Below are 26,559 nucleotides of genomic sequence, written 5' to 3'. Positions count from 1 at the left end.
CCCTTTTCTTATGTCATTTGTCATTGATTATAAACTGGTAGCCTTAATATTTAATATAATATTACAAAGGATGGAAGAAAGAAAGAAAAAACACAAACATGATTGTGCATTTAAGTTGTCAGCACACATCGGCTTTGGTTCAAATGCACTGCATATCTTCCTTCAGTCAGCCAACAAAACAGCAATGGAAAAGATTAACATACTGTTGGTAAAGCAGTTGCATCAAATTGATTTTCTGCAATAAGCATGATAATCCATACTGACAGCTCTGGTTAGTACCAGCACATTTCTTGCTGGACTTGGTAATGCAAAGAACACAGTAAACAGCTTAACTTTTTGCTCAAAAATAAATAATTGACTATTAAAAACCTTACAGTCTTAAATAAGAACATCAGTAAGCACCACTGGCATAATGGATAAGTCACTGCCCTCCTAAGCCAGGGGGTCCATGTCCCATATGGGGTGGAAGTCATTACAGCAAGTGTCTCATCACTAGAGTTGATATTTTATCCTTGCTTCAACTGTAAAACAGTCTTGCAGTGTTTAGCTTGCAAAAAATGACCACAGAAGCTAAAATATGACATTTATTATGATAACATTGTTGTTGTTGTTGTTTTTTAAACCTTTTCTATCACCGTGGACAGCTTATTCAAGTGCCATCTGGCATGCATGTTCCTTTGTTGCTCATCATTCATCACCAAAAATTATTTTCTTTTTCAATTCTTATGACTGTACTGATTGTATTGAATAAAATCCATGTCTAGCATAACCAGTTAATGCTGCAAAGTGCTCCAGTGGTGAAATTGGGCAGCACGCGGTTCCTATAAAACAGTATCTGTTGAGCAATGCCGAGGTTGTGAGTTCAAGCCTCACCTGGAGCATCTTTGTATACTGTTTTTTTTTCCTTTTCTTATGTCATTAGTCATTGATTATAAACTGCTACCTTAATATTTAATATGATATTACAAAGGATGGAAGAAAGAAAGAAAAAACACAAACATGATTGTGCATTTAAGTTGTCAGCACACATCTGCTTTGGTTCAAATGCACTGCATATCTTCCTTCAGTCAGCCAACAAAACAGCAATGGAAAAGATTAACATACTGTTGGTAAAGCAGTTGCATCAAATTGATTTTCTGCAATATAGCATGATAATCCATACTGACAGCTCTGGTTAGTACCAGCACATTTCTTGCTGGACTTGGTAATGCAAAGAACACAGTAAACAGCTTAACTTTTTTTCAAAAATAAATAATTGTCTATTAAAAACCTATCAGTCTTCAAAAAGGACATCAGTAAGCACCACTGGCATAATGGATAAGTCACTGCCCTCCTAAGCCAGGGGGTCCAATTCCCATATGGGGTGGAATTCATTACAGCAAGTGTCTCATCACTAGAGTTGATATTTTAGCCTTGCTTCAACTGTAAAACAGTCTTGCAGTGTTTAGCTTGCAAAAAATGACCACAGAAGCTAAAATATGACATTTATTATGATAACATTGTTGTTGTTTTTTTTAAACCTTATCTATCACCGTGGACAGCTTATTCAAGTACCATCTGACATGCATGTTCATTTGTTGCTCATAATTCATCACCAAAAATGATTTTCTTTTTCAATTCTTATGACTGTACTGATTGTATTGAATAAAATCCACATCTAGCTTAACCAACGAATGCTGCAAAGTGCTCCAGTGGTGCAATTGGTCAGCACGCGGTACTTATAAGACAGTATCTGTTGAGCAATGCTGAGGTTGAGAGTTCAAGCCTCACCTGGAGCATCTTTGTATACTGTTTTTTTTCCTTGACATTAGTCATTGATTATAAACTGCTACCTTAATATTTAATATGATATTACAAAGGATGGAAGAAAGAAAGAAAAAACACAAACATGATTGTGCATTTAAGTTGTCAGCACACATCTGCTTTGGTTCAAATGCACTGCATATCTTCCTTCAGTCAGCCAACAAAACAGCAATGGAAAAGATTAACATACTGTTGGTAAAGCAGTTGCATCAAATTGATTTTCTGCAATATAGCATGATAATCCATACTGACAGCTCTGGATAGTACCAGCACATTTCTTGCTGGACTTGGTAATGCAAAGAACACAGTAAACAGCTTCAATTGTTTTCAAAAATAAATAATTGACTATTAAAAACCTAACTGTCCTAAATAAGAACATCAGTAAGCACCACTGGCATAATGGGTAAGGCACTGTTCTCCTAAGCCTGTGGTTGTGGGTTTAAGTCCCGTCTGAGTTGGAAGTCATTACAGCAAGTGTTTCATCACTAGAGTTGATATTTTATCCTTGCTTCAACTGTAAAACAGTCTTGCAGTGTTTAGCTTGTAAAAAATTACCACAGAAGCTAAAATATGACATTAATTATGATAACATTGTTGTAGTTGTTTTTTAAACCTTTTCTATCTCCGTGGACAGCTTATTCAAGTGCCATCTGGCATGCATGTTACTTTGTTGCTCATCATTCATCACCAAAAATGATTTTCTTTTTCAATTCTTATGACTGTACTGATTGTATTGAATAAAATCCACATCTAGCATAACCAATTAATGCTGCAAAGCGCTCCAGTGGCGCAATTGGTCAGCGCGCGGTACTTATAAGACAGTATCTGTTGAGCAATGCCGAGGTTGTGAGTTCAAACCTCACATGGAGTTTTTTTGTATACTGTTTTTTTTTCCTTTTCTTATGTCATTAGTCATTGATTATAAACTGCTACCTTAATATTTAATATGATATTACAAAGGATGGAAGAAAGAAAGAAAACACACAAACATGATTGTGCATTTAAGTTGTCAGCACACATCTGCTTTGGTTCAAATGCACTGCATATCTTCCTTCAGTCAGCCAACAAAACAGCAATGGAAAAGATTAACATACTGTTGGTAAAGCAGTTGCATCAAATTGATCTTCTGCAATATAGCATGATAATCCATACTGACAGCTCTGGTTAGTACCAGCACATTTCTTGCTGGACTTGTTAATGCAAAGAACACAGTAAACAGCTTTTTTTTTCAAAAATAAATAATTGACTATTAAAAACCTATCAGTCTTAAATAAGGACATCAGTTAGCACCACTGCCATAATGGATAAGGCACTGTTCTCCTAAGCCAGTGGTTGTGGGTTTAAGTCCCGTCTGAGTTGGAAGTCATTACAGCAAGTGCCTCATCACTAGAGTTGATATTTTATCCTTGCTTCAACTGTAAAACAGTCTTGCAGTGTTTAGCTTGTAAAAAATGACCACAGAAGCTAAAATATGACAAAAATAACATTGTTGTTGTTTTTTTTTAAACCTTTTCTATCACCGTGGGCAGCTTATTCAAGTGCCATCTGGCATGCATGTTCCTTTGTTGCTCATCATTCATCACCAAAAATGATTTTCTTTTTCAATTCTTATGACTGTACTAATTGTATTGAATAAAATCCACATCTAGCATAACAAATTAATGCTGCAAAGTGCTCCAGTGGCGCAATTGGTCTGCGCGCGGTACTTATAAGACAGTATCTGTTGAGCAATGCTGAGGTTTTGAGTTCAAGCTTCACCTGGAGCATCTTTGTATACTGTTTTTTTTTTCCTTGTCATTAGTCATTGATTATAAACTGCTACCTTAATATTTAATATGATATTACAAAGGATGGAAGAAAGAAAGAAAGAAAGCACACAAACATGATTGTGCATTTAAGTTGTCAGCACACATCTGCTTTGGTTCAAATGAACTGCATATCTTCCTTCAGTCAGCCAACAAAACAGCAATGGAAAAGATTAACATACTATTGGTAAAGCAGTTGCATTAAATTGATTTTCTGCAATATAGCATGATAATCCATACTGACAGCTCTGGTTAGTACCAGCACATTTCTTGCTGGACTTGGTAATGCAAAGAACACAGTAAACAGCTTCACTTTTTTTCAAAAATAAATAATTGACCATTAAAAACCTATCAGTCTTAAATAAGGACATCAGTAAGCACCACTGCCATAATGGATAAGGCACTGTTCTCCTAAGCCAGTGGTTGTGGGTTTAAGTCCCGTCTGAGTTGGAAGTCATTACAGCAAGTGCCTCATCACTAGAGTTGATATGTTATCCTTGCTTCAACTGTAAAACAGTCTTGCAGTGTTTAGCTTGTAAAAAATGACCACAGAAGCTAAAATATGACAAAAATAACATTGTTGTTTTTTTTTAAACCTTTTCTATCACCGTGGGCAGCTTATTCAAGTGCCATCTGGCATGCATGTTCCTTTGTTGCTCATCATTCATCACCAAAAATGATTTTCTTTTTCAATTCTTATGACTGTACTGATTGTATTGAATGAAATCCACATCTAGCATAACAAAATAGAGCTACAAAGTGCTCCAGTGGCACAATTGGTCTGCGCGCGGTACTTATAAGACAGTATCTGTTGAGCAATGCTGAGGTTTTGAGTTCAAGCCTCACCTGGAGCATCTTTGTATACTATTTTTTTTCCTTGTCATTAGTCATTGATTATAAACTGCTACCTTAATATTTAATATGATATTACAAAGGATGGAAGAAAGAAAGAAAAAACACAAACATGATTGTGCATTTAAGTTGTCAGCACACATCTGCTTTGGTTCAAATGCACTGCATATCTTCCTTCAGTCAGCCAACAAAACAGCAACGGAAAAGATTAACATACTGTTGGTAAAGCAGTTGCATCAAATTGATTTTCTGCAATATAGCATGATAATCCATACTGACAGCTCTGGATAGTACCAGCACATTTCTTGCTGGACTTGGCAATGCAAAGAACACAGTAAACAGCTTCACTTTTTTTCAAAAATAAATAATTGACTATTAAAAACCTATCAGTCTTAAATAAGGACATCAGTAAGCACCACTGGCATAATGGATAAGGCACTGTTCTCCTAAGCTAGTGGTTGTGGGTTTAAGTCCGGTCTGAGTTGGAAGTCATTACAGAAAGTGTCTCATCACTAGAGTTGATATTTTATCCTTGCTTTAACTGTAAAACATTCTTGCAGTGTTTAGCTTGTAAAAAATGACTACAGAAGCTAAAATATGACATTAATTATTATAACATTGTTGTTGTTGTTTTTTAAACCTTTTCTATCACCGTGGACAGCTTATTCAAGTGCCATCTGGCATGCATGTTCCTTTGTTGATCATCATTCATCACCAAAAATGATTTTCTTTTTCAATTCTTATGACTGTACTGATTGTATTGAATAAAATCCACATCTAGCATAACAAATTAATGCTACAAAGTGCTCCAGTGGCGCAATTGGTCTGCGCGCGGTACTTATAAGACAGTATCTGTTGAGCAATGCCAAGGTTTTGAGTTCAAGCCTCACCTGGAGCATCTTTGTATACTGTTTTTTTTCCTTGTCATTAGTCATTGATTATAAACTGCTACCTTAATATTTAATATGATATTACAAAGGATGGAAGAAAGAAAGAAAGCACACAAACATGATTGTGCATTTAAGTTGTCAGCACACATCTGCTTTGGTTCAAATGCACTGCATATCTTCCTTCAGTCAGCCAACAAAACAGCAATGGAAAAGATTAACATACTGTTGGTAAAGCAGTTGCATCAAATTGATTTTCTGCAATATAGCATGATAATCCATACTGACAGCTATGGTTAGTACCAGCACATTTCTTGCTGGACTTGGTAATGCAAAGAACACAGAAAAACAGCTTCACTGTTTTTCAAAAATAAATAATTGACTATTAAAAACCTATCAGTCTTCAATAAGGACATCAGTAAGCACCACTGGCATAATGGATAAGTCACTGCCCTCCTAAGCCAGGGGGTCCAAGTCCCATATGGGGTGGAAGTCATTACAGCAAGTGTCTCATCACTAGAGTTGATATATTAGCCTTGCTTCAACTGTAAAACAGTCTTGCAGTGTTTAGCTTGCAAAAAATGACCACAGAAGCTAAAATATGACATTTATTATGATAACATTGTTGTTGTTTTTTTAAAACCTTTTCTATCACAGTGGACAGCTTATTCAAGTACCATCTGACATGCATGTTCATTTGTTGCTCATAATTCATCACCAAAAATGATTTTCTTTTTCAATTCTTATGACTGTACTGATTGTATTGAATAAAATCCACATCTAGCATAACCAATGAATGCTGCAAAGTGCTCCAGTGGTGCAATTGGTCAGCACGCGGTACTTCTTAGACAGTATCTGTTGAGCAATGCTGAGGTTGAGAGTTCAAGCCTCACCTGGAGCATCTTTGTATACTGTTTTTTTTCCTTGACATTAGTCATTGATTATAAACTGCTACCTTAATATTTAATATGATATTACAAAGGATGGAAGAAAGAAAGAAAAAACACAAACATGATTGTGCATTTAAGTTGTCAGCACACATCTGCTTTGGTTCAAATGCACTGCATATCTTCCTTCAGTCAGCCAACAAAACAGCAATGGAAAAGATTAACATACTGTTGGTAAAGCAGTTGCATCAAATTGATTTTCTGCAATATAGCATGATAATCCATACTGACAGCTCTGGATAGTACCAGCACATTTCTTGCTGGACTTGGCAATGCAAAGAACACAGTAAACAGCTTCACTTTTCTTCAAAAATAAATAATTGACTATTAAAAACCTAACTGTCCTAAATAAGAACATCAGTAAGCACCACTGGCATAATGGGTAAGGCACTGTTCTCCTAAGCCTGTGGTTGTGGGTTTAAGTCCCGTCTGAGTTGGAAGTCATTACAGCAAGTGTCTCATCACTAGAGTTGATATTTTATCCTTGCTTCAACTGTAAAACAGTCTTGCAGTGTTTAGCTTGTAAAAAATTACCACAGAAGCTAAAATATGACATTAATTATGATAACATTGTTGTTGTTGTTTTTTAAACCTTTTCTATCACCGTGGACAGCTTATTCAAGTGCCATCTGGCATGCATGTTCCTTTGTTGCTCATCATTCATCACCAAAAATGATTTTCTTTTTCAATTCTTATGACTGTACTGATTGTATTGAATAAAATCCACATCTAGCATAAACAATCAATGCTGCAAAATGCTCCAGTGGTGCAATTTGTCAGCGTGCTGTACTTATAAGACAGTATATGTTGAGCAATGCCGAGGTTGTGAGTTCAAGCCTCACCTGGAGCATCTTTGTATACTGTTTTTTTTCCCTTTCTTATGTCATTAGTCATTGATTATAAACTGCTACCTTAATATTTAATATGATATTACAAAGGATGGAAGAAAGAAAGAAAAAACACAAACATGATTGTGCATTTAAGTTGTCAGCACACATCTGCTTTGGTTCAAATGCACTGCATATCTTCCTTCAGTCAGCCAACAAAACAGCAATGGAAAAGATTAACATAATGTTGGTAAAGCAGTTGCATCAAATTGATTTTCTGCAATATAGCATGATAATCCATACTGACAGCTCTGGATAGTACCAGCACATTTCTTGCTGGACTCTGTAATGCAAAGAACACAGTAAACAGCTTCACTTTTTCCTCAAAAATAAATAATTGACTATTAAAAACCTAACAGTCTTAAATAAGAACATCAGTAAGCACCACTGGCATAATGGATAAGTCACTGCCCTTCTAAGCCAGGGGGTCCAAGTCCCATATGGGGTGGAAGTAATTACAGCAAGTGTCTCATCACTAGAGTTGATATTTTATCCTTGCTTCAACTGTAAAACAGTCTTGCAGTGTTTAGCTTGTAAAAAATGACCACAGAAGCTAAAATATGACATTAATTATGATAACATTGTTGTTTTTAAAACCTTTTCTATCACCATGGACAGCTTATTCAAGTGCCATCTGGCATGCATGTTCCTTTGTTGCTCATCATTCATAACCAAAAATAATTTTCTTTTTCAATTCTTATGACTGTACTGATTGTATTGAATAAAATCCACATCCAGCATAACCAATGAATGCTGCCAAGTGCTCCAGTGGCGCAATTGGTCAGTGCGCGGTACTAATAAGACAGTATCTGTTGAGCAATGCCGAGTTTGTGAGTTCAAGCCTCACCTGGAGCAACTTTGTATACTGTTTTTTTTCCTTTTCTTATGTCATTAGTCATTGATTAAATTAATATTTAACATCTGCTTTGGTTCAAATGCACTGCATATCTTCCTCAAGTCAGCCAACAAAACAGCAATGGAAAAGATTAACATACTGTTGGTAAAGCAGTTGCATCAAATTGATTTTCTGCAATATAGCATGATAATCCATACTGACAGCTCTGGATAGTACCAGCACATTTCTTGCTGGACTCTGTAATGCAAAGAACACAGTAAACAGCTTCACTTATTCCTCAAAAATAAATAATTGACTATTCAAAACCTATCAGTCTTAAATAAGAACATCAGTAAGCACCACTGGCATAATGGATAAGTCACTGTCCTCCTAAGACAGAGGGTCCAAGTCCCATATGGGGTGGAAGTAATTACAGCAAGTGTCTCATCACTAGAGTTGATATTTTATTCTTGCTTCAACTGTAAAACAGTCTTGCAGTGTTTAGCTTGTAAAAATTGACCACATAAGCTAAAATATGACATTAATTATGATAACATTGTTGTTGTGGTTTTTTAAACCTTTTTTATCACCGTGGACAGCTTATTCAAGTGCCATCTGGCATGCATGTTCCTTTGTTGCTCATCATTCATCACCAAAAATGATTTTCTTTTTCAATTCTTAAGACTGTATGATTGTATTGAATAAAATCCACATCTAGCTTAACCAATTAATGCTGCAAAGTGCTCCAGTGGCGCAATTGGTCAGCGCGCTGTACTTATAATACAGTATCTGTTGAGCAATGCCAAGGTTGTGAGTTCAAGCCTCACCTGGAGCATCTTTGTATACTGTTTTTTTTTCCTTTTCTTATGTCATTAGTCATTGATTAAAAACTGCTACCTTAATATTTAATATGATATTACAAAGGATGGAAGAAAGAAAGAAAAAACACAAACATGATTGTGCATTTAAGTTGTCAGCACACATCTGCTTTGGTTCAAATGCACTGCATATCTTCCTTCAGTCAGCCAACAAAACAGCAATGGAAAAGATTAACATACTGTTGGTAAAGCAGTTGCATCAAATTGATTTTCTGCAATATAGCATGATAATCCATACTGACAGCTCTGGATAGTACCAGCACATTTCTTGCTGGACTTGGTAATGCAAAGAACACAGTAAACAGCTTCACTTTTTCCTCAAAAATAAATAATTGACTATTAAAAACCTAACAGTCTTAAATAAGAACATCAGTAAGCACCACTGGCATAATGGATAAGTCACTGCCCTCCTAAGCCAGGGGGTCCAAGTCCCATTTGGGGTGGAAGTAATTACAGCAAGTGTCTCATCACTAGAGTTGATATTTTATCCTTGCTTCAACTGTAAAACAGTCTTGCAGTGTTTAGCTTGTAAAAAATGACCACAGAAGCTAAAATATGACATTAATTATGATAACATTGTTGTTGTTGTTGTTTTTTTAAACCTTTTTTATCACCGTGGACAGCTTATTCAAGTGCCATCTGGCATGCATGTTCCTTTGTTGCTTATCATTCATCACCAAAAATGATTTTCTTTTTCAATTCTTATGACTGTGCTGATTGTATTGAATAAAATCCACATCTAGCATAAACAATCAATGCTGAAAAGTGCTTCAGTGGTGCAATTTGTCAGCGTGTTGTACTTATAAGACAGTATCTGTTGAGCCATGCCGAGGTTGTAAGTTCAAGCCTCACCTGGAGTATCTTTATATACTGTTTTTTTTTCCTTTTCTTATGTCATTAGTCATTGATTAAATTAATATTTAACATCTGCTTTGGTTCAAATGCACTGCATATCTTCCTTCAGTCAGCCAACAAAACAGCAATGGAAAAGATTAACATACTGTTGGTAAAGCAATTGCATCAAATTGATTTTCTGCAATATAGCATGATAATCCATACTGACAGCTCTGGATAGTACCAGCACATTTCTTGCTGGACTTGGTAATGCAAAGAACACAGTAAACAGCTTCACTTTTTTTCAAAAATAAATAATTGACTATTAAAAACCTATCAGTCTTAAATAAGGACATCAGTAAGCACCACTGGCATAATGGATAAGGCACTGTTCTCCTAAGCCAGTGGTTGTGGGTTTAAGTCCCGTATAAGTTGGAAGTCATTACAACAAGTGTCTCATCACTAGAGTTGATATTTTATCCTTGCTTCAACTGTAAAACATTCTTGCAATGTTTAGCTTGTAAAAAATGACCACAGAAGCTAAAATATGACATTAATTATGATAACATTGTTGTTGTTGTTTTTTAAACCATTTTTATCACCGTGGACAGCTTATTCAAGTACCATCTGGCATGCATGTCCCTTTGTTGCTCATCATTCATCACCAAAAATGATTTTCTTTTCAATTCTTATGACTGTACTGATTGTATTGAATAAAATCCACATCTAGCATAACCAATTAATGCTGCAAAGTGCTCCAGTGGCGCAATTGGTCAGCGTGCTGTACTTATAAGACAGTATATGTTGAGCAATGCCGAGGTTGTGAGTTCAAGCCTCACCTGGAGCATCTTTGTATACTGTTTTTTTTCCCTTTCTTATGTCATTAGTCATTGATTATAAACTGCTACCTTAATATTTAATATGATATTACAAAGGATGGAAGAAAGAAAGAAAAAACACAAACATGATTGTGCATTTAAGTTGTCAGCACACATCTGCTTTGGTTCAAATGCACTGCATATCTTCCTTCAGTCAGCCAACAAAACAGCAATGGAAAAGATTAACATAATGTTGGTAAAGCAGTTGCATCAAATTGATTTTCTGCAATATAGCATGATAATCCATACTGACAGCTCTGGATAGTACCAGCACATTTCTTGCTGGACTCTGTAATGCAAAGAACACAGTAAACAGCTTCACTTTTTCCTCAAAAATAAATAATTGACTATTAAAAACCTAACAGTCTTAAATAAGAACATCAGTAAGCACCACTGGCATAATGGATAAGTCACTGCCCTTCTAAGCCAGGGGGTCCAAGTCCCATATGGGGTGGAAGTAATTACAGCAAGTGTCTCATCACTAGAGTTGATATTTTATCCTTGCTTCAACTGTAAAACAGTCTTGCAGTGTTTAGCTTGTAAAAAATGACCACAGAAGCTAAAATATGACATTAATTATGATAACATTGTTGTTTTTAAAACCTTTTCTATCACCATGGACAGCTTATTCAAGTGCCATCTGGCATGCATGTTCCTTTGTTGCTCATCATTCATAACCAAAAATGATTTTCTTTTTCAATTCTTATGACTGTACTGATTGTATTGAATAAAATCCACATCCAGCATAACCAATGAATGCTGCCAAGTGCTCCAGTGGCGCAATTGGTCAGTGCGCGGTACTAATAAGACAGTATCTGTTGAGCAATGCCGAGTTTGTGAGTTCAAGCCTCACCTGGAGCAACTTTGTATACTGTTTTTTTTCCTTTTCTTATGTCATTAGTCATTGATTAAATTAATATTTAACATCTGCTTTGGTTCAAATGCACTGCATATCTTCCTCAAGTCAGCCAACAAAACAGCAATGGAAAAGATTAACATACTGTTGGTAAAGCAGTTGCATCAAATTGATTTTCTGCAATATAGCATGATAATCCATACTGACAGCTCTGGATAGTACCAGCACATTTCTTGCTGGACTCTGTAATGCAAAGAACACAGTAAACAGCTTCACTTATTCCTCAAAAATAAATAATTGACTATTCAAAACCTATCAGTCTTAAATAAGAACATCAGTAAGCACCACTGGCATAATGGATAAGTCACTGTCCTCCTAAGACAGGGGGTCCAAGTCCCATATGGGGTGGAAGTAATTACAGCAAGTGTCTCATCACTAGAGTTGATATTTTATTCTTGCTTCAACTGTAAAACAGTCTTGCAGTGTTTAGCTTGTAAAAATTGACCACATAAGCTAAAATATGACATTAATTATGATAACATTGTTGTTGTGGTTTTTTAAACCTTTTTTATCACCGTGGACAGCTTATTCAAGTGCCATCTGGCATGCATGTTCCTTTGTTGCTCATCATTCATCACCAAAAATGATTTTCTTTTTCAATTCTTAAGACTGTATGATTGTATTGAATAAAATCCACATCTAGCTTAACCAATTAATGCTGCAAAGTGCTCCAGTGGCGCAATTGGTCAGCGCGCTGTACTTATAATACAGTATCTGTTGAGCAATGCCAAGGTTGTGAGTTCAAGCCTCACCTGGAGCATCTTTGTATACTGGTTTTTTTTCCTTTTCTTATGTCATTAGTCATTGATTAAAAACTGCTACCTTAATATTTAATATGATATTACAAAGGATGGAAGAAAGAAAGAAAAAACACAAACATGATTGTGCATTTAAGTTGTCAGCACACATCTGCTTTGGTTCAAATGCACTGCATATCTTCCTTCAGTCAGCCAACAAAACAGCAATGGAAAAGATTAACATACTGTTGGTAAAGCAGTTGCATCAAATTGATTTTCTGCAATATAGCATGATAATCCATACTGACAGCTCTGGATAGTACCAGCACATTTCTTGCTGGACTTGGTAATGCAAAGAACACAGTAAACAGCTTCACTTTTTTTCAAAAATAAATAATTGACTATTAAAAACCTATCAGTCTTAAAAAAGGACATCAGTAAGCACCGCTGGCATAATGGATAAGGCACTGTTCTCCTAAGCCAGTGGTTGTGGGTTTAAGTCCCGTCTGAGTTGGAAGTCATTACAGCAAGTGTCTCATCACTAGAGTTGATATTTTATCCTTGCTTCAACTGTAAAACAAACAGTCTTGCAGTGTTTAGCTTGTAAAAATTGACCACATAAGCTAAAATATGACATTAATTATGATAACATTGTTGTTGTTGTTTTTTAAACCTTTTTTTATCACCGTGGACAGCTTATTCAAGTGCCATCTGGCATGCATGTTCCTCTGTTGCTCATCATTCATCACCAAAAATGATTTTCTTTTTCAATTCTTATGACTGTACTGATTGTATTGAATAAAATCCACATCTAGCATAACCAAACAATGATGCAAAGTGCTCCAGTGGCGCAATTGGTCAGCGCGCGGTACTTATAAGACAGTATCTGTTGAGCAATGCCGAGGTTGTGAGTTCAAGCCTCACCTGGCGCATCTTTGTATACTGTTTTTTTTCCTATTCTTATGTCATTAGTCATTGATTATAAACTGCTACCTTAATATTTAATATGATATTACAAAGGATGGAAGAAAGAAAGAAAAAACACAAACATGATTGTGCATTTAAGTTGTCAGCACACATCTGCCTTGGTTCAAATGCACTGCATATCTTCCTTCAGTCAGCCAACAAAACAGCAATGGAAAAGATTAACATACTGTTGGTAAAGCAGTTGCATCAAATTGATTTTCTGCTATATAGCATTATAATCCATACTGACAGCTCTGGATAGTACCAGCACATTTCTTGCTGGACTTGGTAATGCAAAGAACACAGTAAACAGCTTCACTTTTTTTCAAAAATAAATAATTGACTATTAAAAACCTATCAGTCTTAAATAAGAACATCATAAGCACCACTGGCATAATGTATAAGGCACTGTTCTCCTAAGACAGTGGTTGTGGGTTTAAGTCCCGCCTGAGTTGGAAGTCATTACAGCAAGTGTCTCATCACTAGAGTTGATATTTTATCCTTGCTTCAACTGTAAAACAGTCTTGCAGTGTTTAGCTTGTAAAAAATGACCACATAAGCTAAAATATGACATTAATTATGATAACATTGTATTTGTTGTTTTTAAAACCTTTTCTATCACCGTGGACAGCTTATTCAAGTGCCATCTGGCATCCATGTTCCTTTGTTGCTCATCATTCATCACCAAAAATGATTTTCTTTTTCAATTCTTATGACTGTACTGATTGTATTGAATAAAATCCACATCTAGCATAACCAATTAATGCTGCAAAGTGCTCCAGTGGCGCAATTGGTCAGCATGCGGTACTTATAAGACAGTTTGTGTTGAGAAATGCAGAGATTGTGAGTTCAAGCCTCACCTGGAGCATCTTTTTATCCTGTTTTTTTTCCATTTCTTATGTCATTAGTCATTGATTAAATTAATATTTAACATCTGCTTTGGTTCAAATGCACTGCATATCTTCCTTCAGTCAGCCAACAAAACTGCAATGGAAAAGATTAACATACTGTTGGTAAAGCAGTTGCATCAAATTGATTTTCTGCAATATAGCATGATAATCCATACTGACAGCTCTGGATAGTACCAGCACATTTCTTGCTGGACTTGGTAATGCAAAGAACACAGTAAACAGCTTCACTTTTTTCAAAAATAAATAATTGACTATTAAAAACCTATCAGTCTTTAATAAGGACATCAGTAAGCACCACTGGCATAATGGGTAAGGCACTGTTCTTCTAAGCCAGTGGTTGTGGGTTTAAGTCCCGTCTGAGTTGGAAGTCATTACAGCAAGTGTCTCATCACTAGAGTTGATATTTTATCCTTGCTTCTACTGTAAAACAGTCTTGCAGTGTTTAGCTTGTAAAAAATGACCACAGAAGCTAAAATATGACATTAATTATGATAACATTGTTGTTGTTATTTTTTAAACCTTTTCTATCACCGTGGACAGCTTATTCAAGTGCCATCTGGCATGCATGTTCCTTTGTTGCTCATCATTCATCATCAAAAATGATTTTCTTTTTCAATTCTTATGACTGTACTGATTGTATTGAATAAAATCCACATCTAGCATAAACAATCAATGCTGCAAAGTGCTCCAGTGGTGCAATTTGTTAGCGTGCTGTACTTATAAGACAGTATCTGTTGAGCAATGCCGAGGTTGTGAGTTCAAGCCCACCTGGCGCATCTTTGTATACTGTTTTTTTTCCCTTTCTTATGTCATTAGTCATTGATTATAAACTGCTACCTTAATATTTAATATGATATTACAAAGGATGGAAGAAAGAAAGAAAAAACACAAACATGATTGTGCATTTAAGTTGTCAGCACACATCTGCTTTGGTTCAAATGCACTGCATATCTTCCTTCAGTCAGCCAACAAAACAGCAATGGAAAAGATTAACATACTGTTGGTAAAGCAGTTGCATCAAATTGATTTTCTGCAATATAGCATGATAATCCATACTGACAGCTCTGGATAGTACCAGCACATTTCTTGCTGGACTCTGTAATGCAAAGAACACAGTAAACAGCTTCACTTTTTCCTGAAAAATAAATAATTGACTATTAAAAACCTATCAGTCTTAAATAAGGACATCAGTAAGCACCACTGGCATAATGGATAAGGCACTGTTCTCCTAAGCCAGTGGTTGTGGGTTTAAGTCCCGTCTGAGTTGGAAGTCATTACAGCAAGTGTCTCATCACTAGAGTTGATATTTTATCCTTGCTTCAACTGTAAAACAGTCTTGCAGTGTTAAGCTTGTAAAAAATGACCACAGAAGCTAAAATATGACATTAATTATGATAACATTGTTGTTGTTGTTTTTTAAACCTTTTTTTATCACCGTGGACAGCTTATTCAAGTGCCATCTGGCATCCATGTTCCTTTGTTGCTCATCATTCATCACCAAAAATGATTTTCTTTTTCAATTCTTATGACTGTACTGATTGTATTGAATAAAATCCACATCTAGCATAACCAATTAATGCTGCAAAGTGCTCCAGTGGCGCAATTGGTCAGCGCGCGGTACTTATAAGACAGTATCTGTTGAGCAATGCAGAGGTTGTGAGTTCAAGCCTCACCTGGAGCATCTTTTTATCCTGTTTTTTTTCCTTTTCTTATGTCATTAGTCATTGATTAAATTAATATTTAACATCTGCTTTGGTTCAAATGCACTGCATATCTTCCTTCAGTCAGCCAACAAAACAGCAATGGTAAAGATTAATATACTGTTGGTAAAGCAGTTGCATCAAATTGATTTTCTGCAATATAGCATGATAATCCATACTGACAGCTCTGGATAGTACCAGCACATTTCTTGCTGGACTTGGTAATGCAAAGAACACAGTAAACAGCTTCACTTTTTTTCAAAAATAAATAATTGACTATTAAAAACCTATCAGTCTTAAATAAGGACATCAGTAAGCACCACTGGCATAATGGATAAGGCACTGTTCTCCTAAGCTAGTGGTTGTGGGTTTAAGTCCCGTCTGAGTTGGAAGTCATTACAGCAAGTGTCTCATCACTAGAGTTGATATTTTATCCTTGCTTCAACTGTAAAACAGTCTTGCAGTGTTTAGCTTGTAAAAAATGACTACAGAAGCTAAAATATGACATTAATTATGATAACATTGCTGTTGTTGTTTTTTAAACCTTTTCTATCACCGTGGACAGCTTATTCAAGTGCCATCTGGCATGCATGTTCCTTTGTTGCTCATCATTCATCACCAAAAATGGTTTTCATTTTTAATTCTTATGACTGTACTGATTGTATTGAATAAAATCCACATCTAGCATAACCAATTAATGCTGCAAAGTGCTCCAGTGGCGCAATTGGTCAGCGCGCGGTACTTATAAGACAGTATCTGTTGAGCAATGCTGAGGTTGTGAGTTCAAGCCTCACCTGGAGCATCTTTGTATACTGTTTTTTTTCCTTTTCTTATGTCATTAGTCATTGATTATAAACTGCTACCTTAATATTTAATATGATATTACAAAGGATCGAAGAAAGAAAGAAAAAACACAAACATGATTGTGCATTTAAGTTGTCAGCACACATCTGCTTTGGTTCAAATGCACTGCATATCTTCCTTCAGTCAGCCAACAAAACAGCAATGGAAAAGATTAACATGCTGTTGGTAAAGCAGTTGCATCAAATTGATTTTCTGCTATATAGCATGATAATCCATACTGACAGCTCTGGATAGTACCAGCACATTTCTTGCTGGACTTGGTAATGCAAAGAACACAGTAAACAGCTTCACTTTTTCCTCAAAAATAAATAATTGACTATTAAAAACCTAACAGTCTTAAATAAGAACATCAGTAAGCACCACTGGCATAATGGATAAGTCACTGCCCTCCTAAGCCAGGGGGTCCAAGTCCCATATGGGGTGGAAGTAATTACAGCAAGTGTCTCATCACTAGAGTTGATATTTTATCCTTGCTTCAACTGTAAAACAGTCTTGCAGTGTTTAGCTTGTAAAAAATGACCACAGAAGCTAAAATATGACATTAATTATGATAACATTGTTGTTGTTGTTTTTTAAACCTTTTTTATCACCGTGGACAGCTTATTCAAGTGCCATCTGGCATGCATGTTCCTTTGTTGCTCATCATTCATCACCAAAAATGATTTTCTTTTTCAATTCTTATGACTGTACTGATTGTATTGAATAAAATCCACATCTAGCATAAACAATCAATGCTGAAACGTGCTCCAGTGGTGCAATTTGTCAGCGTGCTGTACTTATAAGACAGTATCTGTTGAGCCATGCCGAGGTTGTGAGTTCAAGCCTCACCTGGAGTATCTTTATATACTGTTTTTTTTCCTTTTCTTATGTCATTAGTCATTGATTAAATTAATATTTAACATCTGCTTTGGTTCAAATGCACTGCATATCTTCCTTCAGTCAGCCAACAAAACAGCAATGGAAAAGATTAACATACTGTTGGTAAAGCAATTGCATCAAATTGATTTTCTGCAATATAGCATGATAATCCATACTGACAGCTCTGGATAGTACCAGCACATTTCTTGCTGGACTTGGTAATGCAAAGAACACAGTAAACAGCTTCACTTTTTTTCAAAAATAAATTGACTATTAAAAACCTATCAGTCTTAAATAAGGACATCAGTAAGCACCACTGGCATAATGGATAAGGCACTGTTCTCCTAAGCCAGTGGTTGTGGGTTTAAGTCCCGTCTGAGTTGGAAGTCATTACAACAAGTGTCTCATCACCAGAGTTGATATTTTATCCTTGCTTCAACTGTAAAACAGTCTTGCAGTGTTTAGCTTGTAAAAAATGACCACAGAAGCTAAAATATGACATTAATTATGATAACATTGTGTTGTTGTTTTTTAAACCTTTTCTATCACCGTGGACAGCTTATTCAAGTGCCATCTGGCATGCATGTTCCTTTGTTGCTCATCATTCATCACCAAAAATGATTTTCTTTTTCAATTCTTATGACTGTACTGATTGTATTGAATAAAATCCACATCTAGCATAAACAATCAATGCTGCAAAGTGCTCCAGTGGTGCAATTTGTAAGCATGCTGTACTTATAAGACAGTATCTGTTGAGCAATGCCGAGGTTGTGAGTACAAGCCCACCTGGAGCATCTTTGTATACTGTTTTTTTTCCCTTTCTTATGTCATTAGTCATTGATTATAAACTGCTACCTTAATATTTAATATGATATTACAAAGGATGGAAGAAAGAAAGAAAAAACACAAACATGATTGTGCATTTAAGTTGTCAGCACACATCTGCTTTGGTTCAAATGCACTGCATATCTTCCTTCAGTCAGCCAACAAAACAGCAATGGAAAAGATTAACATACTGTTGGTAAAGCAGTTGCATCAAATTGATTTTCTGCAATATAGCATGATAATCCATACTGACAGCTCTGGATAGTACCAGCACATTTCTTGCTGGACTCTGTAATGCAAAGAACACAGTAAACAGCTTCACTTTTTCCTGAAAAATAAATAATTGACTATTAAAAACCTAACAGTCTTAAATAAGAACATCAGTAAGCACCACTGGCATAATGGATAAGTCACTGCCCTTCTAAGCCAGGGGGTCCAAGTCCCATATGGGATGGAAGTAATTACAGCAAGTGTCTCAACACTAGAGTTGATATTTTATCCTTGCTTCAACTGTAAAACAGTCTTGCAGTGTTTAGCTTGTAAAAAATGACCACAGAAGCTAAAATATGACATTAATTATGATAACATTGTTGTTTTTAAAACCTTTTCTATCACCGTGGACAGCTTATTCAAGTGTCATCTGGCATGCATGTTCCTTTGTTGCTCATCATTCATCACCAAAAATGATTTTCTTTTTCAATTCTTATGACTGTACTGATTGTATTGAATAAAATCCACATCCAACATAACCAACGAATGCTGCCAAGTGCTCCAGTGGTGCAATTGGTCAGCGCGCGGTACTAATAAGACAGTATCTGTTGAGCAATGCCGAGTTTGTGAGTTCAAGCCTCACCTGAAGCATCTTTGTATACTGTTTTTTTTCCTTTTCTTATGTCATTAGTCATTGATTAAATTAATATTTAACATCTGCTTTGGTTCAAATGCACTGCATATCTTCCTCAAGTCAGCCAACAAAACAGCAATGGAAAAGATTAACATACTGTTGGTAAAGCAGTTGCATCAAATTGATTTTCTGCAATATAGCATGATAATCCATACTGACAGCTCTGGATAGTACCAGCACATTTCTTGCTGGACTCTGTAATGCAAAGAACACAGTAAACAGCTTCACTTTTTCCACAAAAATAAATAATTGACTATTCAAAACCTATCAGTCTTAAATAAGAACATCAGTAAGCACCACTGGCATAATGGATAAGTCACTGTCCTCCTAAGACAGAGGGTCCAAGTCCCATATGGGGTGGAAGTCATTACAGCAAGTGTCTCATCACTAGAGTTGATATTTTATCCTTGCTTCAACTGTAAAACAGTCTTGCAGTGTTTAGCTTGTAAAAATTGACCACATAAGCTAAAATATGACATTAATTATGATAACATTGTTGTTGTTGTTTTTTAAACCTTTTTTTATCACCGTGGACAGCTTATTCAAGTGCCATCTGGCATGCATGTTCCTTTGTTGCTCATCATTCATCACCAAAAATGATTTTCTTTTTCAGTTCTTATGACTGTATGATTGTATTGAATAAAATCCACATCTAGCATAACCAATTAATGCTGCAAAGTGCTCCAGTGGCGCAATTGGTCAGCGCGCTGTACTTATAATACAGTATCTGTTGAGCAATGCCAAGGTTGTGAGTTCAAGCCTCACCTGGAGCATCTTTGTATACTGTTTTTTTTTCCTTTTCTTATGTCATTAGTCATTGATTAAAAACTGCTACCTTAATATTAATATGATATTACAAAGGATGGAAGAAAGAAAGAAAAAACACAAACATGATTGTGCATTTAAGTTGTCAGCACACATCTGCTTTGGTTCAAATGCACTGCATATCTTCCTTCAGTCAGCCAACAAAACAGCAATGGAAAAGATTAACATACTGTTGGTAAAGCAGTTGCATCAAATTGATTTTCTGCAATATAGCATGATAATCCATACTGACAGCTCTGGATAGTACCAGCACATTTCTTGCTGGACTTGGTAATGCAAAGAACACAGTAAACAGCTTCACTTTTTTCAAAAATAAATAATTGACTATTAAAAACCTATCAGTCTTAAATAAGGACATCAGTAAGCACCGCTGGCATAATGGATAAGGCACTGTTCTCCTAAGCCAGTGGTTGTGGGTTTAAGTACAGTCTGAGTTGGAAGTCATTACAGCAAGTGTCTCATCACTAGAGTTGATATTTTATCCTTGCTTCAACTGTAAAACAAACAGTCTTGCAGTGTTTAGCTTGTAAAAATTGACCACATAAGCTAAAATATGACATTAATTATGATAACATTGTTGTTGTTGTTTTCTAAACCTTTTTTTATCACCGTGGACAGCTTATTCAAGTGCCATCTGGCATGCATGTTCCTTTGTTGCTCATCATTCATCACCAAAAATTATTTTCTTTTTCAATTCTTATGACTGTACTGATTGTATTGAATAAAATCCACATCTAGCATAACCAAACAATGATGCAAAGTGCTCCAGTGGCGCAATTGGTCAGCGAGCGGTACTTATAAGACAGTATCTGTTGAGCAATGCTGAGGTTGTGAGTTCAAGCCTCACCTGGAGCATCTTTGTATACTGTTTTTTTTCCTTTTCTTATGTCATTAGTCATTGATTATAAACTGCTACCTTAATATTTAATATGATATTACAAAGGATGGAAGAAAGAAAGAAAAAACACAAACATGATAGTGCATTTAAGTTGTCAGCACACATCTGCCTTGGTTCAAATGCACTGCATATCTTCCTTCAGTCAGCCAACAAAACAGCAATGGAAAAGATTAACATACTGTTGGTAAAGCAGTTGCATCAAATTGATTTTCTGCTATATAGCATGATAATCCATACTGACAGCTCTGGATAGTTCCAGCACATTTCTTGCTGGACTTGGTAATGCAAAGAACACAGTAAACAGCTTCACTTTTTTTCAAAAATAAATAATTGACTATTAAAAACCTATCAGTCTTAAATAAGGACATCAGTAAGCACCACTGGCATAATGGATAAGGCACTGTTCTCCTAAGCCAGTGGTTGTGGGTTTAAGTCCCGTCTGAGTTGGAAGTCATTACAGCAAGTGTCTCATCACTAGAGTTGATATTTTATCCTTGCTTCAACTGTAAAACAGTCTTGCAGTGTTAAGCTTGTAAAAAATGACCACAGAAGCTAAAATATGACATTAATTATGATAACATTGTTGTTGTTGTTTTTTAAACCTTTTTTTATCACCGTGGACAGCTTATTCAAGTGCCATCTGGCATCCATGTTCCTTTGTTGCTCATCATTCATCACCAAAAATGATTTTCTTTTTCAATTCTTATGACTGTACTGATTGTATTGAATAAAATCCACATCTAGCATAACCAATTAATGCTGCAAAGTGCTCCAGTGGCGCAATTGGTCAGCGCGCGGTACTTATAAGACAGTATCTGTTGAGCAATGCAGAGGTTGTGAGTTCAAGCCTCACCTGGAGCATCTTTTTATCCTGTTTTTTTTCCTTTTCTTATGTCATTAGTCATTGATTAAATTAATATTTAACATCTGCTTTGGTTCAAATGCACTGCATATCTTCCTTCAGTCAGCCAACAAAACAGCAATGGTAAAGATTAATATACTGTTGGTAAAGCATTTGCATCAAATTGATTTTCTGCAATATAGCATGATAATCCATACTGACAGCTCTGGATAGTACCAGCACATTTCTTGCTGGACTTGGTAATGCAAAGAACACAGTAAACAGCTTCACTTTTTTTCAAAAATAAATAATTGACTATTAAAAACCTATCAGTCTTAAATAAGGACATCAGTAAGCACCACTGGCATAATGGATAAGGCACTGTTCTCCTAAGCCAGTGGTTGTGGGTTTAAGTCCCGTCTGAGTTGGAAGTCATTACAGCAAGTGTCTCATCACTAGAGTTGATATTTTATCCTTGCTTCAACTGTAAAACAGTCTTGCAGTGTTTAGCTTGTAAAAAATGACTACAGAAGCTAAAATATGACATTAATTATGATAACATTGCTGTTGTTGTTTTTTAAACCTTTTCTATCACCGTGGACAGCTTATTCAAGTGCCATCTGGCATGCATGTTCCTTTGTTGCTCATCATTCATCACCAAAAATGATTTTCATTTTTAATTCTTATGACTGTACTGATTGTATTGAATAAAATCCACATCTAGCATAACCAATTAATGCTGCAAAGTGCTCCAGTGGCGCAATTGGTCAGCGCGCGGTACTTATAAGACAGTATCTGTTGAGCAATGCTGAGGTTGTGAGTTCAAGCCTCACCTGGAGCATGTTTGTATACTGTTTTTTTTCCTTTTCTTATGTCATTAGTCATTGATTATAAACTGCTACCTTAATATTTAATATGATATTACAAAGGATCGAAGAAAGAAAGAAAAAACACAAACATGATTGTGCATTTAAGTTGTCAGCACACATCTGCTTTGGTTCAAATGCACTGCATATCTTCCTTCAGTCAGCCAACAAAACAGCAATGGAAAAGATTAACATGCTGTTGGTAAAGCAGTTGCATCAAATTGATTTTCTGCTATATAGCATGATAATCCATACTGACAGCTCTGGATAGTACCAGCACATTTCTTGCTGGACTTGGTAATGCAAAGAACACAGTAAACAGCTTCACTTTTTCCTCAAAAATAAATAATTGACTATTAAAAACCTAACAGTCTTAAATAAGAACATCAGTAAGCACCACTGGCATAATGGATAAGTCACTGCCCTCCTAAGCCAGGGGGTCCAAGTCCCATATGGGGTGGAAGTAATTACAGCAAGTGTCTCATCACTAGAGTTGATATTTTATCCTTGCTTCAACTGTAAAACAGTCTTGCAGTGTTTAGCTTGTAAAAAATGACCACAGAAGCTAAAATATGACATTAATTATGATAACATTGTTGTTGTTGTTTTTTTAAACCTTTTTTATCACCGTGGACAGCTTATTCAAGTGCCATCTGGCATGCTTGTTCCTTTGTTGCTCATCATTCATCACCAAAAATGATTTTCTTTTTCAATTCTTATGACTGTACTGATTGTATTGAATAAAATCCACATCTAGCATAAACAATCAATGCTGAAACGTGCTCCAGTGGTGCAATTTGTCAGCGTGCTGTACTTATAAGACAGTATCTGTTGAGCCATGCCGAGGTTGTGAGTTCAAGCCTCACCTGGAGTATCTTTATATACTGTTTTTTTTTCCTTTTCTTATGTCATTAGTCATTGATTAAATTAATATTTAACATCTGCTTTGGTTCAAATGCACTGCATATCTTCCTTCAGTCAGCCAACAAAACAGCAATGGAAAAGATTAACATACTGTTGGTAAAGCAATTGCATCAAATTGATTTTCTGCAATATAGCATGATAATCCATACTGACAGCTCTGGATAGTACCAGCACATTTCTTGCTGGACTTGGTAATGCAAAGAACACAGTAAACAGCTTCACTTTTTTTCAAAAATAAATTGACTATTAAAAACCTATCAGTCTTAAATAAGGACATCAGTAAGCACCACTGGCATAATGGATAAGGCACTGTTCTCCTAAGCCAGTGGTTGTTGGTTTAAGTCCTGTCTGAGTTGGAAGTCATTACAACAAGTGTCTCATCACCAGAGTTGATATTTTATCCTTGCTTCAACTGTAAAACAGTCTTGCAGTGTTTAGCTTGTAAAAAATGACCACAGAAGCTAAAATATGACATTAATTATGATAACATTGTGTTGTTGTTTTTTAAACCTTTTCTATCACCGTGGACAGCTTATTCAAGTGCCATCTGGCATGCATGTTCCTTTGTTGCTCATCATTCATCACCAAAAATGATTTTCTTTTTCAATTCTTATGACTGTACTGATTGTATTGAATAAAATCCACATCTAGCATAAACAATCAATGCTGCAAAGTGCTCCAGTGGTGCAATTTGTAAGCATGCTGTACTTATAAGACAGTATCTGTTGAGCAATGCCGAGGTTGTGAGTACAAGCCCACCTGGAGCATCTTTGTATACTGTTTTTTTTCCCTTTCTTATGTCATTAGTCATTGATTATAAACTGCTACCTTAATATTTAATATGATATTACAAAGGATGGAAGAAAGAAAGAAAAAACACAAACATGATTGTGCATTTAAGTTGTCAGCACACATCTGCTTTGGTTCAAATGCACTGCATATCTTCCTTCAGTCAGCCAACAAAACAGCAATGGAAAAGATTAACATACTGTTGGTAAAGCAGTTGCATCAAATTGATTTTCTGCAATATAGCATGATAATCCATACTGACAGCTCTGGATAGTACCAGCACATTTCTTGCTGGACTCTGTAATGCAAAGAACACAGTAAACAGCTTCACTTTTTCCTGAAAAATAAATAATTGACTATTAAAAACCTAACAGTCTTAAATAAGAACATCAGTAAGCACCACTGGCATAATGGATAAGTCACTGCCCTTCTAAGCCAGGGGGTCCAAGTCCCATATGGGATGGAAGTAATTACAGCAAGTGTCTCATCACTAGAGTTGATATTTTATCCTTGCTTCAACTGTAAAACAGTCTTGCAGTGTTTAGCTTGTAAAAAATGACCACAGAAGCTAAAATATGACATTAATTATGATAACATTGTTGTTTTTAAAACCTTTTCTATCACCGTGGACAGCTTATTCAAGTGTCATCTGGCATGCATGTTCCTTTGTTGCTCATCATTCATCACCAAAAATGATTTTCTTTTTCAATTCTTATGACTGTACTGATTGTATTGAATAAAATCCACATCCAACATAACCAATGAATGCTGCCAAGTGCTCCAGTGGTGCAATTGGTCAGCGCGCGGTACTAATAAGACAGTATCTGTTGAGCAATGCCGAGTTTGTGAGTTCAAGCCTCACCTGAAGCATCTTTGTATACTGTTTTTTTTCCTTTTCTTATGTCATTAGTCATTGATTAAATTAATATTTAACATCTGCTTTGGTTCAAATGCACTGCATATCTTCCTCAAGTCAGCCAACAAAACAGCAATGGAAAAGATTAACATACTGTTGGTAAAGCAGTTGCATCAAATTGATTTTCTGCAATATAGCATGATAATCCATACTGACAGCTCTGGATAGTACCAGCACATTTCTTGCTGGACTCTGTAATGCAAAGAACACAGTAAACAGCTTCACTTTTTCCACAAAAATAAATAATTGACTATTCAAAACCTATCAGTCTTAAATAAGAACATTAGTAAGCACCACTGGCATAATGGATAATTCACTGCCCTCCTAAGCCAGGGGGTCCAAGTCCCATATGGGGTGAAAGTAATTACAGCAAGTGTCTCATCACTAGAGTTGATATTTTATCCTTGCTTCAACTGTAAAACAGTCTTGCAGTGTTTAGCTTGTAAAAAATGACCACAGAAGCTAAAATATGACATTAATTATGATAACATTGTTGTTGTTGTTTTTTAAACCTTTTCTATCACCATGGACAGCTTATTCAAGTGCCATCTGGCATGCATGTTCCTTTGTTGCTCATCATTCATCACCAAAAATGATTTTCTTTTTCAGTTCTTATGACTGTATGATTGTATTGAATAAAATCCACATCTAGCATAACCAATTAATGCTGCAAAGTGCTCCAGTGGCGCAATTGGTCAGCGCGCTGTACTTATAATACAGTATCTGTTGAGCAATGCCAAGGTTGTGAGTTCAAGCCTCACCTGGAGCATCTTTGTATACTGTTTTTTTTTCCTTTTCTTATGTCATTAGTCATTGATTAAACACTGCTACCTTAATATTAATATGATATTACAAAGGATGGAAGAAAGAAAGAAAAAACACAAACATGATTGTGCATTTAAGTTGTCAGCACACATCTGCTTTGGTTCAAATGCACTGCATATCTTCCTTCAGTCAGCCAACAAAACAGCAATGGAAAAGATTAACATACTGTTGGTAAAGCAGTTGCATCAAATTGATTTTCTGCAATATAGCATGATAATCCATACTGACAGCTCTGGATAGTACCAGCACATTTCTTGCTGGACTTGGTAATGCAAAGAACACAGTAAACAGCTTCACTTTTTTCAAAAATAAATAATTGACTATTAAAAACCTATCAGTCTTAAATAAGGACATCAGTAAGCACCGCTGGCATAATGGATAAGGCACT

General features: G+C 35.8%; 9 non-coding genes across 9 annotated transcripts; all 9 read left to right on the top strand.

Annotated features, from left to right (window-relative positions):
* The first annotated feature begins 7,943 nt into the window (after positions 1 to 7,943).
* On the top strand, positions 7,944 to 8,036 carry TRNAI-AAU (transfer RNA isoleucine (anticodon AAU)). The gene is given in 2 exon segments: positions 7,944 to 7,981; positions 8,001 to 8,036. It is a non-coding gene; the product is annotated as a tRNA-Ile (tRNA).
* A 2,446-nt stretch (positions 8,037 to 10,482) lies between these two features.
* TRNAI-UAU (transfer RNA isoleucine (anticodon UAU)) lies at positions 10,483 to 10,575 on the top strand. Its single transcript is given in 2 exon segments — positions 10,483 to 10,520; positions 10,540 to 10,575. It is a non-coding gene; the product is annotated as a tRNA-Ile (tRNA).
* A 799-nt stretch (positions 10,576 to 11,374) lies between these two features.
* Positions 11,375 to 11,467, top strand: TRNAI-AAU (transfer RNA isoleucine (anticodon AAU)). The gene is given in 2 exon segments: positions 11,375 to 11,412; positions 11,432 to 11,467. It is a non-coding gene; the product is annotated as a tRNA-Ile (tRNA).
* Positions 11,468 to 15,724: 4,257 nt separating this feature from the next.
* TRNAI-UAU (transfer RNA isoleucine (anticodon UAU)) lies at positions 15,725 to 15,817 on the top strand. The gene is given in 2 exon segments: positions 15,725 to 15,762; positions 15,782 to 15,817. It is a non-coding gene; the product is annotated as a tRNA-Ile (tRNA).
* Positions 15,818 to 16,545: 728 nt separating this feature from the next.
* Positions 16,546 to 16,638, top strand: TRNAI-UAU (transfer RNA isoleucine (anticodon UAU)). Its single transcript is given in 2 exon segments — positions 16,546 to 16,583; positions 16,603 to 16,638. It is a non-coding gene; the product is annotated as a tRNA-Ile (tRNA).
* Positions 16,639 to 19,151: 2,513 nt separating this feature from the next.
* TRNAI-AAU (transfer RNA isoleucine (anticodon AAU)) lies at positions 19,152 to 19,244 on the top strand. Its single transcript is given in 2 exon segments — positions 19,152 to 19,189; positions 19,209 to 19,244. It is a non-coding gene; the product is annotated as a tRNA-Ile (tRNA).
* A 2,534-nt stretch (positions 19,245 to 21,778) lies between these two features.
* Positions 21,779 to 21,871, top strand: TRNAI-UAU (transfer RNA isoleucine (anticodon UAU)). The gene is given in 2 exon segments: positions 21,779 to 21,816; positions 21,836 to 21,871. It is a non-coding gene; the product is annotated as a tRNA-Ile (tRNA).
* A 728-nt stretch (positions 21,872 to 22,599) lies between these two features.
* On the top strand, positions 22,600 to 22,692 carry TRNAI-UAU (transfer RNA isoleucine (anticodon UAU)). Its single transcript is given in 2 exon segments — positions 22,600 to 22,637; positions 22,657 to 22,692. It is a non-coding gene; the product is annotated as a tRNA-Ile (tRNA).
* A 2,515-nt stretch (positions 22,693 to 25,207) lies between these two features.
* Positions 25,208 to 25,300, top strand: TRNAI-AAU (transfer RNA isoleucine (anticodon AAU)). Its single transcript is given in 2 exon segments — positions 25,208 to 25,245; positions 25,265 to 25,300. It is a non-coding gene; the product is annotated as a tRNA-Ile (tRNA).
* The last annotated feature ends 1,259 nt before the right edge of the window (positions 25,301 to 26,559 follow it).

The sequence above is a fragment of the Pseudophryne corroboree genome, unplaced genomic scaffold (genome assembly GCF_028390025.1).
Source record: "Pseudophryne corroboree isolate aPseCor3 unplaced genomic scaffold, aPseCor3.hap2 scaffold_1186, whole genome shotgun sequence".
Classification (NCBI taxonomy): Eukaryota; Metazoa; Chordata; class Amphibia; order Anura; family Myobatrachidae; genus Pseudophryne; species Pseudophryne corroboree.
Note: the sequence above shows the minus strand (reverse complement) of the source record. Positions and strands in the feature narration are given on the sequence as shown.